Genomic DNA, 15,033 nt, shown 5'->3' with positions numbered 1-15,033 from the left:
GAGTCTTATTATAAAAACGAGAACGCATTAGAATAAGCTCATCGATATAAACTTGTAAAGTGAACTACGGTTGGAATTTTTGTCAAAGTATAGAAAATGAACCCGATTTCAATGTTCAGATCTCAGAATGTGAACACAATATTATATGTGGTTATTGAATTCAGGCTTTTAATATCAATCCATATTAGTCTTAAATGAAGCATATTATCTGTTAAATATGATTATCATACAAGGACAAATTTCTGTATAGGATTCCTTCTAAAAAAAAACAACAACAACAACAAAGCCAGATACATTCTCCTTGTATAATAAAGAGCGATGAAAGAGCGCATGTGTGTTGATGTGTGTTTGAGCTTCAGTTTGAACAAAGCTGCAGCACCAGCCGCCCAGGCCTCCTACCATTTTCGCATGGAAAGTCACCGCTTCAGTGTTTGAGTGTCTGAAGCCGTTGGCTGGTCCTGAACCGTTTGGCTTTCTCCACTAGCAAACAGCCCCACAAATGCACCTCATTCGCTCTTAAATATGTATTTTTAAAACGTTTAACCCACATTTACGCCGCTGTAAACCGAACCGGACGCTTGTTTGGGAATTTAACTCGCGATTCGCCGCCTCACAACGGGCTTATAACGCTTTATTGCCGCTCTGTTTTAACAAATAGCCGAGGAGGAGGAAATTCCACACAGGCAGCACAGCACAGAAGCTCCCCTTGTGTCGCCCGGGATATTGAAGTAAGTAAGTGTGTATTTCTGCAGTTTATTACTTATATTGTTCCGATAGCACGTGTAGAACGCCTAAAAACAAGCGAGGTGTAATTATAACGGTGTACGCGCTTTATTTTTCTACTTAAAACGGTATTTCTTGGTTAGCTTATATGGCTGGGTGGGGGATGGGCAGTGTGTATGTGTGTGTGTGTGTGCGTGCGTGCGCGTGCGCGCGCCATACTCTGTGTGTGTGTGTGTGTGTGTGTGTGTGTGTGTGTGTGTGTGTGCGCGCGCGAGAAAGAGAGAGAGAGCCTGTTTGCCTGCGCGTGTGTGTAAATACAGTATATCACGAGGCACTAACTGGTATTTTAAAATTTGACGGACATTAACATTTTAAAAGCAAAACCGACTTATTTATTTGTATGATAACTCAGTGTATGTGTGTGTATATGTATGTATATATATATATATATATATATATATATATATATATATATATATATATAAATAAATAACATTTTTGGTAATTAAGTTTCACTAAATATTAGTAAACAGGCTAACTTGTTAGCTTTAAGCAGTTTATAACACTGAAATGCTGAACAGGGCACTAAACACTGATTAAGTACTAATACAAAGGATTTGTTTTCCATAATGTGTGTTTTTTATGGTGAGTTCTGAATATGAGACATTTATATAAAACTGTTTGTATTTCTACATGACAGAAATGAAGCTGTGAACTACTTGTGTGTGTGTGTGTGTGTGTGTGTGTGAGGAAGGGGGGATGGGAGAGCAACCTGAGTCAAAGCTAAACCACTGACAGGAGTATTATGAGAGGTTAAAACACACACACACACACACAGCCAGTTTTTTTTTAATCATGATTCATCTTGTGAAAATTTCTGTAGATTCCTGGTACATTTCTGACCCCATTTCTGTGTTTGGTTAGTACTCTGGATATAAGAGCTAATCTGTGGGTGTGGGGATTTGTGACATGTGCCTGTTTTGTCACTGGCTTTTTTTTCTTCTCCCTTCAAATGTAGTTTTTCAATCTTGGTGCCTTTTCTCAAATCTGGTGCCCAAAGCCGAATTACCCTGAAAGGTCACTGGATCCTGTGCTGCCGCTGAGATTATATCTCCTCCTTTTGTAATATGCTTTGAACTTTACACTTTTAAAGTGTAACACAACACGATGAGAGAAAATGATAGTGATTGTAGGTTGGGAATCATTGCTGCAGCGTTTCAAATCATTCTGTAGCTTTAGTTTGAAATAGCCTTGCTCTGTTCCCTAGGACAGAGTGGCACAGTTATGTAACCGGTGCTTGACAGATTGATGCAAGACATGGAGGAAGGGATGGTGGCTTTTTTCCCGCTCAGCAGCCAGACAGTGCTCTAGTGGACTTGACTTTTTATTTTTTTTCATGCTGATGAGTTTGTTTTGCTGACTTTCCCGTACTATGAGGTTGACCCTGTTTCTCAAAGGCCTCAAGGTTGCCGTGCAGAGATAACGTGGACAGATGGTTACTCACAGTTTCACAATGTGTGATAGTCTGTGTTTTTCTGGAGCTAATTCTAGACGCACGATGTAATTTCCTTCCCTCAACGGAAGTCATCATGTAGTTTTTTAAGCTGGGTCAGATAATGTAAACTCAGTCTTTTAGTTTAATTTTAAAATGTAATAAATAAAATCAAATTTGATTTCTTAAATTTGCCTTGAAAAGACTCTCCTGTGTTTACTACAATCACTTTGCTGAGAGATTTGTTTGTCATAATACATTGGTTCCCAAAGTGTTTTTTGGGACCCCAGGGGACTGTGAAACATAGCCAGAAGGTACATGATTAAAAAAAATTGTGGTATAGGACCAAACTCAACGCACACTTGTGTTCTTACAATCAAACGTTTAGGAAAAGAAAAATGTGTGGGCTTCAGAAAATATTATCTGAAATATCTTGAATTAATTCTGTACTGCTGAGTCAGTGGAAATTATTCTGCACTTAAAAGGGTCCATGGCTGCAAAAAGTTTGAGAACTCGCTCTCAAAGTAGACGTTTCTTTCTTGTCTTTACTGCCGGTTGTTTAGTTTACTAGTAGCGACCAGATTTTCATAGCGCAATGACCTAGTCTAAAATACCTTGGTGATATGAATGTTAAAAACACATAAGCCAATTTAAGACTGAATTTATTATCTCTGTATGTGTGTTTTTATATATTTATATATATATATATATACAAAATTTCTAACCAGCTTAGGAGTGTTCAGTGCTGTTTAGTCAAAATTTAGCCAGTTGTAACATGTTTTTCTGTGTGTTTCCATTAACTGTGAAACTGTGCCATTGTAGACAACCCAAGTTTACTGGCAACAGAAATATTTCATTGTAAATAACCGACTCAAATCTCTAGTACAAGGCTTTCTCACTTAATTTGAGCAAACATTAATCCCCTAATTAAACTCCTGTGAATCCTTCACCTTTATTTTCCTTTCTGATATTTGATATATTTTTAAAATGAATATCAGTCTGAATTAAAATGAAGTGTTTTATGATAAGGAGTCTAGCTGATCAATGATCATGTTACATGATCCCACTGGTATTGTCAATTTCTACTGAACTTTATAGCATCTTTGCTTTTTCCATTTTACCAATGGTCAAATCGTCAACCGTCACTCATCGTCCCTGCCTTTTGTAAAAATACTTAACGTAGTGTCCTGTTGCTACAGGGTTTTGTAGTTGGTATCACTTGGTTGCTTTGGCTTATGGTCGGGGCAGTCTTGTAAATGTACCAATATCTATTGCACCAATGGTGCATTTAATTTTGTTAGGAAAACTTAACTAGGTTTTTATGATCAATCAGATCTGTAGCCTTCAGGAGTAGTGATGTTGTTTCTTGCTAACCAATACCAAAATGAATGGTCTTGTAGCATGTCTGTACCTGTTACAACATAAAAAAAGATGGTGCTGTCACACCCTGACTGGGTGTTGTATTATTAAGAGTTGTTTTAAATGTCTGCTATAGAGTTTTCACACCTCTTAATTTGGTTTTTGTATCCAAGTATGTGAAACATGTTTCTTTTTGTTCTCATTTCTGATACAAAACGCAATAGTAAAACTACTTTGTTCAGCACTCAGGAATGCAACGAGTAAAAACTGTAAAAATAAATCCATAAAAATCACCCGAACAGAGAAGAACATGGATAAATTCCTACATAATTATAGAAATCACTATAGTCTAAACATCTCACATTTCACATTCATTGTTTCTTGGTCCAATTTCCTAGAAAACTGCCCATTTCGGTACCACTTCAGCTCTGTCCTTTGGCTCACTTTGTGCATTACAGCTAATTTTAGCAGCTCGCATGATCAGTCGCCCACAACCCAAAACACACACCATGTCTGGTTCACTTCATGCAGTTGGATCCATTCATTTACTGCAATCAAACCACTTTGGAAGTGGAACTAGATCAAGACCATCTCCCTTAGAAGGTCTCGGACCTGTTATTTGTTCCGTGTGCCAGCGCCGTGTTCACACCTGCACAAACAATCCACATCAAAGGGGAAAACATCCTAGAGTTTGATTCAGCAAGACTGAACACTACATATGTGAAAGCACCCTTAAACATATTTTTTCCAAATGCCACGAGTACGACTGCTGCAAAGAGCAGAGACACTGCTGCTTTTCCCTTATTGACACAATCATAGATAACAAGTTATAGTCCTTTCCAGAATTCATGGCACCATTCATAAATGATTGACCCCAGAACAGACCTAACATATTTTAAATAGATGTCATTCTTTGCATTAAGGGCAATTTGGTTAGTTATAATTGGAGATGAAACTTTTCGGTGTGTATCTAGAATTTGAGTTGACTTTTTTTTGAAAAAAAAAAAAAACAAACTTTCTGTAAAACAACTAGTAGAAATAACCCAAGGCTTATTCCGCAGCCATGAACCTTTTATCCTTTCCCATTAAAGCAAAACCATGTCTTAGGAGTTTAAAACAGAACATTAAATATAGACAATGTCTCCATTCATTCTCAGTGAATCAGCACTTATGAGGGTTATAAGTTATCAGACAAGCTTCTGAAGAAAACTCTCCTTTGTGTCACAACTTTTTAGTGATAAATCAGTAACAGATCAACTGCTTGCGGACACTACAATTTCTAACACAATTATCACGTTATGGCCATATGATTTCTCACTTCTCAAAGCTTGTGAACAAGTCCTACAACAATCACTTGTAATTAAGCTCAGATCTGTCAGTGTGCATGCAAATATGGTCTAAATATAGTAGGTAGGGATTTTATTATTGTGCTTTTCATACTTATTATTCGAAATAAAACAGACTTACGGCCAGCATTAGAAGCGCTGTAATTTACAAATTTTACCTGAAGCATTTTTAAATGAGGCATGTTTGACATGAATCCAGGTCCAGCTACAGGTAATGTTCAATGTTCAAACAGTATTTTTTCAGTATGCAGGTATTAATATTTGCCATGTAATTCCTATTATAGCAGATTCCACACTTGGTAGATTTGATGGATTTCATGTTTCAAACACTTGCTTGTCACTAGTGCCACATTCTCAGATTCCGTTCATAAATGATTCATCGTGTGAACTTTACAGTGCTGCTCTTTTGATGAGACATTTTGGCTCTAATGGCCATTGTCCGTTTTTTCCCCCCAGAAAGTTCTGTTTTCTTCGTCATGTAGTCTTTTAACCAGCTGCATCAGAACCTTTTTCCTGATCGTTTCCCAGGAATTGAAACATTACTCCAGGATTCTTTCCCTGTTATTTTTTTTTTTTTGTGGCTTTGGCTTTCTGGTTAATTGTTAAATTGTGATTAAAGTGTACTTGTGGAAGAGAAAACAAAGCGAATTTATTCATAGGTATAGCTTTAAATGATGCACTATAAGTAGATCTCACACCAAATCATTTTGGTGAGTGTTTGTTAATGCATTGATAAATTTTGGCCAGCGTTAATATATTGTAGAATTAATTTTCTTTTTGAAATCTTTCTTAATAGGTACAGTAATTTCTAAGCTTCTAAATTGTTGCACTGTTCCACAGCGCAAACATGATCTTGTATTAGCTTATAAATACTTTTCTATGTACATCTGTTAGTGAAGATTAATGTTTAAGGGAGTCGGAGGTACTGTTGTCTTGCATTTTGTTTGAGCAGCGATTATTAATCTTGCTCTCTGCGTCTTCTGGCATCCTCCTACTACAGCAGGCTACAGTACAGGAGTTAACTGCTGGCCCAGGAAGAACTTAATACAATATTAATAATAGAAAATCTAACAGGATGGGATTTAAAGACTTGATCTTATTTGATTGATCATTTTTGAAATAAATGATAGTTTGTTGACGTTAGACATTATGGAAATAGTGTGTGTGTGGCTTTAGCAAACAAAGTTATGTAATCGCAGAGTAACAGTGTTTCATAGAGATTTCATCTGCGTTGTCACGGACACAGCAGCTGGACGAACTTCGTAGAGGGTCATGAAACACAGATTGAAGCATCCATGTACGACATCTAAAAGGAAACCTCAGCGTTTGCAAGCTTATGTGCTTATGAGGTTGATTTTATCCTCTTATGCTATGCAAATGATCCAGTGTACCTCCTTTGAATGCTGTGCCCCTCTTCAGTCTAATATTAGGTTAGAGCCTGAACGTCCACAGGCAGATCATTCAGGGGGTCAGACTAGAAAAAGTTATTGTTTGGAAAAAAAAAGCACAAAAGTAGATTTTGGCGTATCAGATTTAATTTTATATCAGTGTTCTACAGTTTGAAATAAAAAAAAGGTGCATAATAAATGATTTATATTATAGCCTGGACTTTTTCATTTGTGATCACTCTCATATGTTACGATTTGATTTAAACTACCTGCGACCATTGCTAATTTATCCAAATTCAAACAGCAGATTTGAAGTTTGTGATATAATATTTTTGGCAAGCTGCTGTTAGTTTCAGAGGTAGGTAAAGAGGTTGTTTTCCTTACCAAAAATGAGCAATTGCCATTTGAAAGGATTAGTGAAATAAAAATTTAGGCTGTTTTTGGAAACCAAGGAAAACCCTTATTGAAGTCTTGACCTATATTGTTGAAAGAGAACTTGAACACCATTGTGGTGTTGGAAACAATACACCAAAAACCCACTGGCCTTTTTCTTTTCAACAAGATGTTCTTACTTATGTTTGAAAACTTTGTGAAAAACTTTGCTATCATTTATGTGATACATGTAGCCCTTTTCTCAGATACAAGGTGCTGGAGCCTCATCAGGAAGCTTTCTGTGCTTTTGTACTTCCATACAGGCTGGGAAATTTGGTTTAGTTCCAGTTCCCTGGTCTGAGGTTTTCAGACCTTTTTTTATTATGCCAAGTTGTGAAATCACACAGTGACCGTGCAAACCTGTAGGCTGACGTACAATGCTCAAAAAGTCATTGACATTATTTCATGGCTTGCACTCAGCCAGTGAGTCGCGTTGCCGTCCAGTGAGTTGTATCTGAAGATTTGTGATGTCTATCAGAGTTTCTCCAGGGGCTAGATTCTTAAAGCGCAAACCAGTTATTACTTCAGCCATACTTTTTGTCAGTGGAAACCATAACAACCACCATGAGTTATAAACCACAGCAAGGTTTGTAATGGATAACCCCTGTGAAATTCACAGGCTTTGTTGACTCCCTTTTATCTGGGCATATTTCGACAGTCCCGGAATGATGTCTGATGATAATTTTTACTAAATAAAACCCTCTTTCCAAACATTTTATTGCTTTAAATAGTTGTTTTTGCACAGTCAGTAATTTGGCCAAATGAAAATGGGCCTGAGGGTTTAATGACTCCCTACCACAGATTCCTTACCAGACACAAATTGTGAGCCAGCATTGTTAAATTCTGGAGGAAAAAAACAACAAATGATCATCAAGGGCGAGTGTCCTCACAGCCCACTAGCAGTGAGAGCTTTCCCAGGCGTCAAATTATCACCTCACTTCATCTGTTTCTTCTTGCGAAGCACACAGTTTCTCTCACATGATCATTTCTTATGGAGGTTTTATACTATTATTAAATCTTCTGTTGCACAAACATGGATCGTGGAAAGACTCATTCTGCAGGTGGAAGAGCGGAAAGACATACTAGTCCTGTTGTACACACAAGAATTTAAAATTGTGATGGGATCATAAAAATAAATAAAAATCTACTTTGCATTAGGCCACATCATACCATCCTGCTACTGATCATCTTCCAATAACTAGGCACATTTTATACCTCAGCACATTGCCAGTGATTACATTTACTAGTATCCTAGTTTCCAGTTTCCTTTATAGTGATGCTTAGTTTTATGTGACACCTGTGACACAAGCTCTTTGTTACACGTTAAAAAAGATGTAACCTCACTATCCTCTCTTGCGGTTAAGTAGACTAACATGTAGCTTGTCATGTGACAGAAGTGGCGCATAGATTTTGTGACCTTCAAATTAAAAGGTTCTCTCTAAACCCAGCTAGAACCAAATGTTTAAATGAATTAAATGCTGATGTTATGGAGTTTTCTTAAAATGTTCTAAAACTACTGCACAGTCTGCCCTTAGTGCATTTTGTTGGCCATATCTTTTACTGACCATGAAGAGGTATTCAGTGTTTTATTCAATGTTGAATAAATGATGGAAGTGGTGCTTAGGCACAGGAAGTTGAAATCCAGCATCCCAGTGAAACAGAATGGTTATGCATCTTTATCATAGCACATCTTTTGGTTTGTTCATATTTTTCATCTGTTTGGTTTTCTGTCATTTTTGTGAAAGACGTCAGGAACTTGCTAGACTTCGGCCTTCTTAAAGAGCTACTTTATCAAACTGATTCAGACCAATGATGTACAACTGACATCTCTTTTACTGGTTATACAGATAAAATAGAAGTGATCGTTATTCAGGCATTGCACGTTGAGACCCCTGGGTATATTTCAGCGCTATTGTTCCCTACAATAATACAGGGACTCTTGGGTGTCCTCTGGAATACTGCAACTGCAACGTGATAGGCAACACTAATGAACAACACACACAATGTAGGCCGAGTTTCCGGACAACTCAAAATGATCTTTCCACTGTTTTAGATAATCTAAGTGGAATCTCTAGTGTATTAAATGGTCTCTCTTGGCAGCCCCGCCCTCTTCCCCTAATTTAATTTGGTAACATCTTTTTTTATCAAGGTCAATGGAGAATGCTTTTATTTCATTAATGTGAAATAAAAATCATATTAGGCCGATGCATAGATGCTATCAATTTACTGTATTTATTAGGTATGTCCTTCAATTTTGTCAAAATATGACAACTGTCATTTTTAAATCTACAGTTTAACGGGAAAAAGGATAAGGCCGTGTCATGGCTATGACTTTAAGAAGAATTTTAATGATTGAGAAAGTGATTAGAAACACCTATTTGCTTTGTTCTCGTGAATTAGTATGCAGCTTCAAACACCTTCAAACAGTTAGCAGCAGATCCACAGCAAAAAAAAACATCGACTAAAGGCCATTTGTTAAAGGACTAAGTAGATTATGATTTTTTTTGTACACACACAAACATGTACACAAATGTACACACACAGAAGAGCATTCTGTTCTCTGCAGGTTGGCACTTAACAGTTTTATCATACTGGTTAGCATCTGAGAATAAATTGTGTAAGTACTTAGACTTGATTTTGTCTAACCCTTGCATTTGTAGTAGAATAGCTGGATTTTTGGTGAAACTAAACCACTTTGCATTGTGCTGCATTGTGAAACAGACCCATAGCCTTTGTGTACTATTTTAACTGAACTTTTTTTAAAAACGTATTTAATATTTAGGCTGTTTTTAGTGCTAGCATTCGTTCCAGACATTCCAGTCATTAATTCTTAAGTTCCTGCCATTGTGTTCAAGTGGCATCACAAAGTGGCTCGTAACTCCTTTCTTTTGTCTTTAAGAAATAACTTAATAAGAGCATCATAAGAGTGAGAGTCTTTTGCCGATAAATCTTCGGTGTTTTTTTTTTTGCTTATATTTGACATCCTCATTCAGAGTTCTTCAAGGACTTAGAGTACAGCAGTTCTCCTCCCCCACAACAGCAGCCATGTAACCTTCTGTGCTGTGTGTGACTGGAGGTCAAGTTCAGCAAAGAGAAACACAGCAGCATCAGTTGAACAGGGTCATTAGCAGTGGGCCGGCTGCGCGTATTTTCCCCAAAGCTCAATGATTTTGCGAAAGGCAGATTTTTATTATTAATTTTTTTTTTTTGAGGACACCTTGTGTATTCTCAAAAGATTCTAGGCTTGTAGGAATGATTGTAGTCCTTTTTTGTAGTGGATTTTGTTTAATAGTGCAGCCATTTAGCATCATTGGTTTAACATTTATCAGTGCTGAATTGGCTCATGGCAATGTTGAGTGGGCAGCCTGTCTCAAGAATGGCTGCAGAGGAAAAAAGAGAGCGACTCTTTCTGACCCTACGGAGGATGCAACAAAATGTGCAAGGTCTGTCGATCTGCTAAGCATTATACAGAGATTGCATCTCAACTGTCTGTAATAAAAGTTGCTAGATAACAGCAATCGACAAATCAGGAATTTTATTAGCTATCCCACTGGGAACGGGAAACCTCTGTGTGCTGCCCAGTCATAAATTTTCTTTGCTCAGAAATCTGTTTGAATAGGATAATTAATGAGTTGTACCTAACATAATGTAATAAGGTGTAATAAGCTAGCTAGTTAAACCAAAATTTGGTGTCTTCACATTACTTATTACAGATGTAGCAGGTCTTGCAGGCCTCTTTATATTTTCTCAAAGTGTGTAACCATGAGGTGAATGTTACTTCTGTTAGGAGAGTTGAAGTGCTGAAGTGAATTAAAGTGATGCATGCTGCACATATACACTAATTAACCTGCCCAGTAAAAAATAATCAGTGCAGATTGTCTGGCTCTGTGTGTAGTGCATCGGGTGGTGGAGCTCACAAGCATGCTCTATGAACGTCGCACCACCAGAACAAAAAACCTGTTTTTACGGAAGTAAATAAGTAGTTTTAATTCCTCTTTCTGGTTTATAAATTGTTGTCAAAAGACCAATACATGAAATCTGCTTGTCCCTGAACCTGGGGTAATGTTTTTGTACAGAATCACTGTGTTTTTTGTCTGTGAATCTCTTGAAATTATATGAAATTAAAATCAATTACTGAATTAGTTACAGTCAACAGAATATTTGTGTTTACAGCAGACAGCACGTCTAAGAATATTTGTGCTGGCAGGAAATGAGAGTGGCAGAAACTTCACAGTTTACTCCTGAGCACTGGAAGCTTGTTAACACATTCTTGTGCAGCAAGCTAACTTTTTTAGGGTGGGGTTAGAAAAAGGAGCACATGAGGCAAGTGAAGAGATGGGGCGTGAAGAACATTTGTCAGGTGATGACAAGGTTTTCTAAGTGAGGCAAACTCAAGTCCTGTTTAACACCAGCTATGGTTGGAAACTGACATCGCTTAATGCGAGCGTGTGGGTTTCAGTATTCATCGTTTTTATGCTAAGTGTTGTTCGTTTAAAATATACCACAGTGCCGTTGAATTCTCGAATTTGTCTGAAGGTGTTGATTAATTATTCTATAACCGCAGCTGTGACAGTAGTTCCAGCTGCAAGGCAAATCACAGGTTTCTGTTCACACACTCAAAGGAGGTTAGAATTTTCCATTAGACGGGGAATGTTTACAGAGTAGAATGTGCCTTGCTGTTTCTCAGTAACAAGACATGCACTTTTGTCGTATTTATCGAACATGTGATAACACCAGCGAACTTTGTTTTGTGGACGATCCACGCCATTGAGTGTAATTAAGTGTAACGTAAGTGTAAAATGAATAAAAAGTCTGATGTGTTGTAAGAAATGACAGACATTGCATGTGCTGTTACAGGAAAACAATCATCAGCGGAGTTCTCTGTACTGCTTTGAAATAGGTGAGATGCCTATTTAAAACTTGTAGTTAGTCATTGAACAGAAAAAAGAACTAAACATCTGGTGTAAAATCACTACGAACAGACGTGGTGTTATGCTATGGTCAGTCCTTCTAAGCTTTATGGCGTCTGGGATTCTGCTGAAATCGAAACCTAGTAATCTTGTATCCCGATATACTACAGCACATGTACCGTAGATAGACATCCACTGACTTCTCATACCTCTAAGCCTGAGCGCACTTCATTACAAGTGCTAACTGGAGTTTAAAAAAAAAAAAAGGTGACAAGTAAAGCAATGCTCATAATATGTAAACAGTGATTAAAAAAAAAACCTCAAAGCAGTTATAGCTTGAGTAATTTTGTAAACTTTGCTTTAATGTATAACTACTTACTGTACTATGTAGTCACATTTGATATGAGGATGGAATGGAGTTAGTGATGTTAGCTGGTGATTCTTGGGAGTGTAGGAAGAATAGGGCATTATTTCATTTATGTTTAACTGTTTAGTTTGAGAAACATTTACATTTTGGCATTTCACACTAGAACTAAAAACAAACCTAGATGCACACAAGTGACAATGGTATCAGTCTACACACTAATCTTGCTTGCTAGAGTAAATGTAGGGTTAAAAAAGTTTGAAACTGAGCCCATAGAAAGGTCTTGTACTGTTTTAGGAGAATTTGTTTTTCCAGTGGTTTGTGAACTCTCATCCCTGGAGCTCACACTGCACCGGTTTGATCCCTGACCAAGATTCCTGTGTTCTGAAAGCAGATGCATCACGACATGTGACCTCAATTGACTTTCTTCAGGTTTTGGCTCCACAGATCATCTGGACTTTGTGAGTGGATCAACAGTCAGCTTAGTCTTTCAGTCTTTGTTGTGCTCCTCTCTGTGTTTCCATTAAGATTTAAATTTTGATGAACCAGTGAACGTGTATTGTGAAATGGTATACCTGTAATGCTTGTACAAAAATGTTACATTAAAAACAACTGCATGGTGCTGATGTATATTTGCTGAGAATAATTTTAACATTTATCAGTCAAGTTAATACAGCCAAATGCCACATCATCAGCCACACGTGTTCAGGGAGAGTTAGGAATTAATTTGTGATGAGAATTTGAGATTTCAGCCGAAGGCCTCATGAGCCACCTGATCCGGAGCTGGGGCCTGGATGACACTCGCATCAGTAATTTGTTGACATTGTGTGATGCAGCTGCTTTCACCCTTGAGACATTCCCCAGAACATTACGCAGAGAGCTAACTGATTTGCTGTCTACTCATATCTCGACACACACACACACGAACGCTTTTTTGAATCGGATGGTTGTCTGGAATCAGACTGGTTTACCGATAAGCGGTTTAAAGGCACAGCACCACATTAGTTTAGACTTGTTCTGTGTAGGTAAAGTACAACTAATAAAGTGCCAGCATCTTGTTTATGCCTTTGGATACAGTGTTACCCTATTTATTATACAGCATCAAAAGTGTGCGTGTGTGTCCTGTTCTATGAATCTGGAACCATGAGTCATAGTTGCTGAAACTACAGGAATGGATTAGTGATGTGGGGTTTCCACCCACGTTGGTGGACTGTTATAAAGAGGCCAAATCAAATTCTGTCAAATAAATGCCTGACTCTATACAAAAGATTTTTCCCTAACTGGGTTTTAGACATACAGGTACATAAATGCACTTTTGTTGCCCATTCTATGCTGAAAGCAGACCATCACCTTGATCTAATCTGAACTCAATCTGAACAGAATCGAAACTGTCGGTTAGTTTAAGGGTTACATTTGGACTCCCAAAATCCAGGGGGAGAGTGATTTAATACAGAGGGAAGTGATTTCACCATGTGGTGGGGGTGTGATGGGGTGATTGGGGAAGGGATTTCATATTCTTTGTCAGCATCACTACTTCTGATCTTTGGGGTCATTATTAAGGAAAATAAGACGCACCGTGATACATGAGAGTTGATCAGATAACCGAGACGACTGCCGAGTGACTAATGGCTGTGTAGTGTATACAGCATGAAAACACCAGACAAAGGGATGATTGGCGTCCCGGGCAGGACCGCACAACATTTCATCCTGTTACTCAGAATGGCATGCAATTCAAATTGTTAACTTTTACTTTATATGTAAGTCAAACCCTTGAAAGTGAAACAGTGGTTATAGGGATTTACTGTTTATATAAAATTGTAAAAAAAAAAAACTGTATATTTACTGCATATAACTGTAGTGTCACCTAAAAAAATCCACAAAGCTGAGATTTTGCGATTACCACCGCCAGGAAGTAGCTCCTGACTACACAGTATTATTACACCATCCTCTACTCTAAACCTGAGCTGGTGGAAATGTTTGTTTTCTGGTCTCTTCAAGCTAGCTGTTCATTTTTATTTATTTATTTATTTTTTTGAATGGTGAAGGGAAAAATCTGTCATACAAGTGTATTTGTCATAACCTTAATCTTTTTTTTTTTTTTTTTTTTTTTTTAAGTTTTGCTTATCTGTGGTATAAATGGGTTATTTTGTTTTCTGGCTGATTAATGTTTAGCAGTGTTGCGTTTATACTCACTACACCTCACTGAGAACTCTGGCACTGGGAAATTATAGCTTCTCGATTGCGTGGTTGTTTTAGAAAAATGGAAACTTATGGTGTACAGACACTAAAAATAAAAGCATGATTACAATAGTCTTTACTGACGTCATGTGTATGGTTGTTTTTTAAAAAAAAAAAAGAATGTTTGAAATGCTCACTATTATGTAGTGAATTCATACTGGAACCTTTTTTTTAACGTCATCTAACAGATGCAGTTCCATTTTAACAAGAGTCCACATCAACTCTGTTAGACGTGAGAAACACGAGCCCACGCGTCCTGCTGTCCTCTATTTTTCTCACTCGCATCCGCATGTGAAGCACAAACTCGAGCTGCATTCAAATCCCACACTTCCACATTTGTATGCTGGGAACTTTTTATTTACAATCACAGTTAGCAGCTGGGTCATGATTTGTCAGCCTGTAGTTAATATAATGGAATAAAGTGTTCATGAGCCCGATTAACCAGAACATGCAGATGCTGTTTATTCACAGTACCACTGGCTCATGTCACATTTATATTAAACACTGTTTGTAATTAAAGCTGGTTCAACTTCATCTGCCCCATTGCCCTGTTGTACAATTGTCTTTAGGTTTTGTGATTAATATTAATATGTGCTCTTGAGCTGGGAATGTATATTTAATGTGTATGGTCTGAGCAGACAGTCACCATTAGACAACGTGGTTAAATGTTGTGTGTGATGGACATTAAGCTCCTTAAATCAAGCTATATAGTGGATGCTATAGTTTTAACAAGCTGAATCTTGTGTGATCTTAAACAAATACTTACGTAACTACAGAATAA

At 37.5% G+C, this 15,033-nt stretch overlaps 1 protein-coding gene across 4 annotated transcripts in view; it reads left to right on the top strand.

Annotated features, from left to right (window-relative positions):
* Nucleotides 1-380: 380 nt before the first annotated feature.
* The window catches only part of tbl1xr1a (TBL1X/Y related 1a), a 53,361-nt gene continuing 38,708 nt past the window's right edge, over nucleotides 381-15,033 (top strand). For 2 of the 4 annotated variants that reach the window (XM_060881511.1, XM_060881496.1), the window contains exon 1: nucleotides 381-728. The gene's annotated coding sequence lies outside the window, so the exon portion shown is untranslated. Of the gene's footprint in view, nucleotides 733-15,033 lie in introns of all 4 variants that reach the window. The other 2 variants (XM_060881520.1, XM_060881503.1) reach the window with 1 other exon arrangement.

This window comes from Tachysurus vachellii, chromosome 1, assembly GCF_030014155.1.
Source record: "Tachysurus vachellii isolate PV-2020 chromosome 1, HZAU_Pvac_v1, whole genome shotgun sequence".
NCBI lineage: Eukaryota > Metazoa > Chordata > Actinopteri > Siluriformes > Bagridae > Tachysurus > Tachysurus vachellii.
This window is presented reverse-complemented; position numbering and strand designations above follow the sequence as displayed.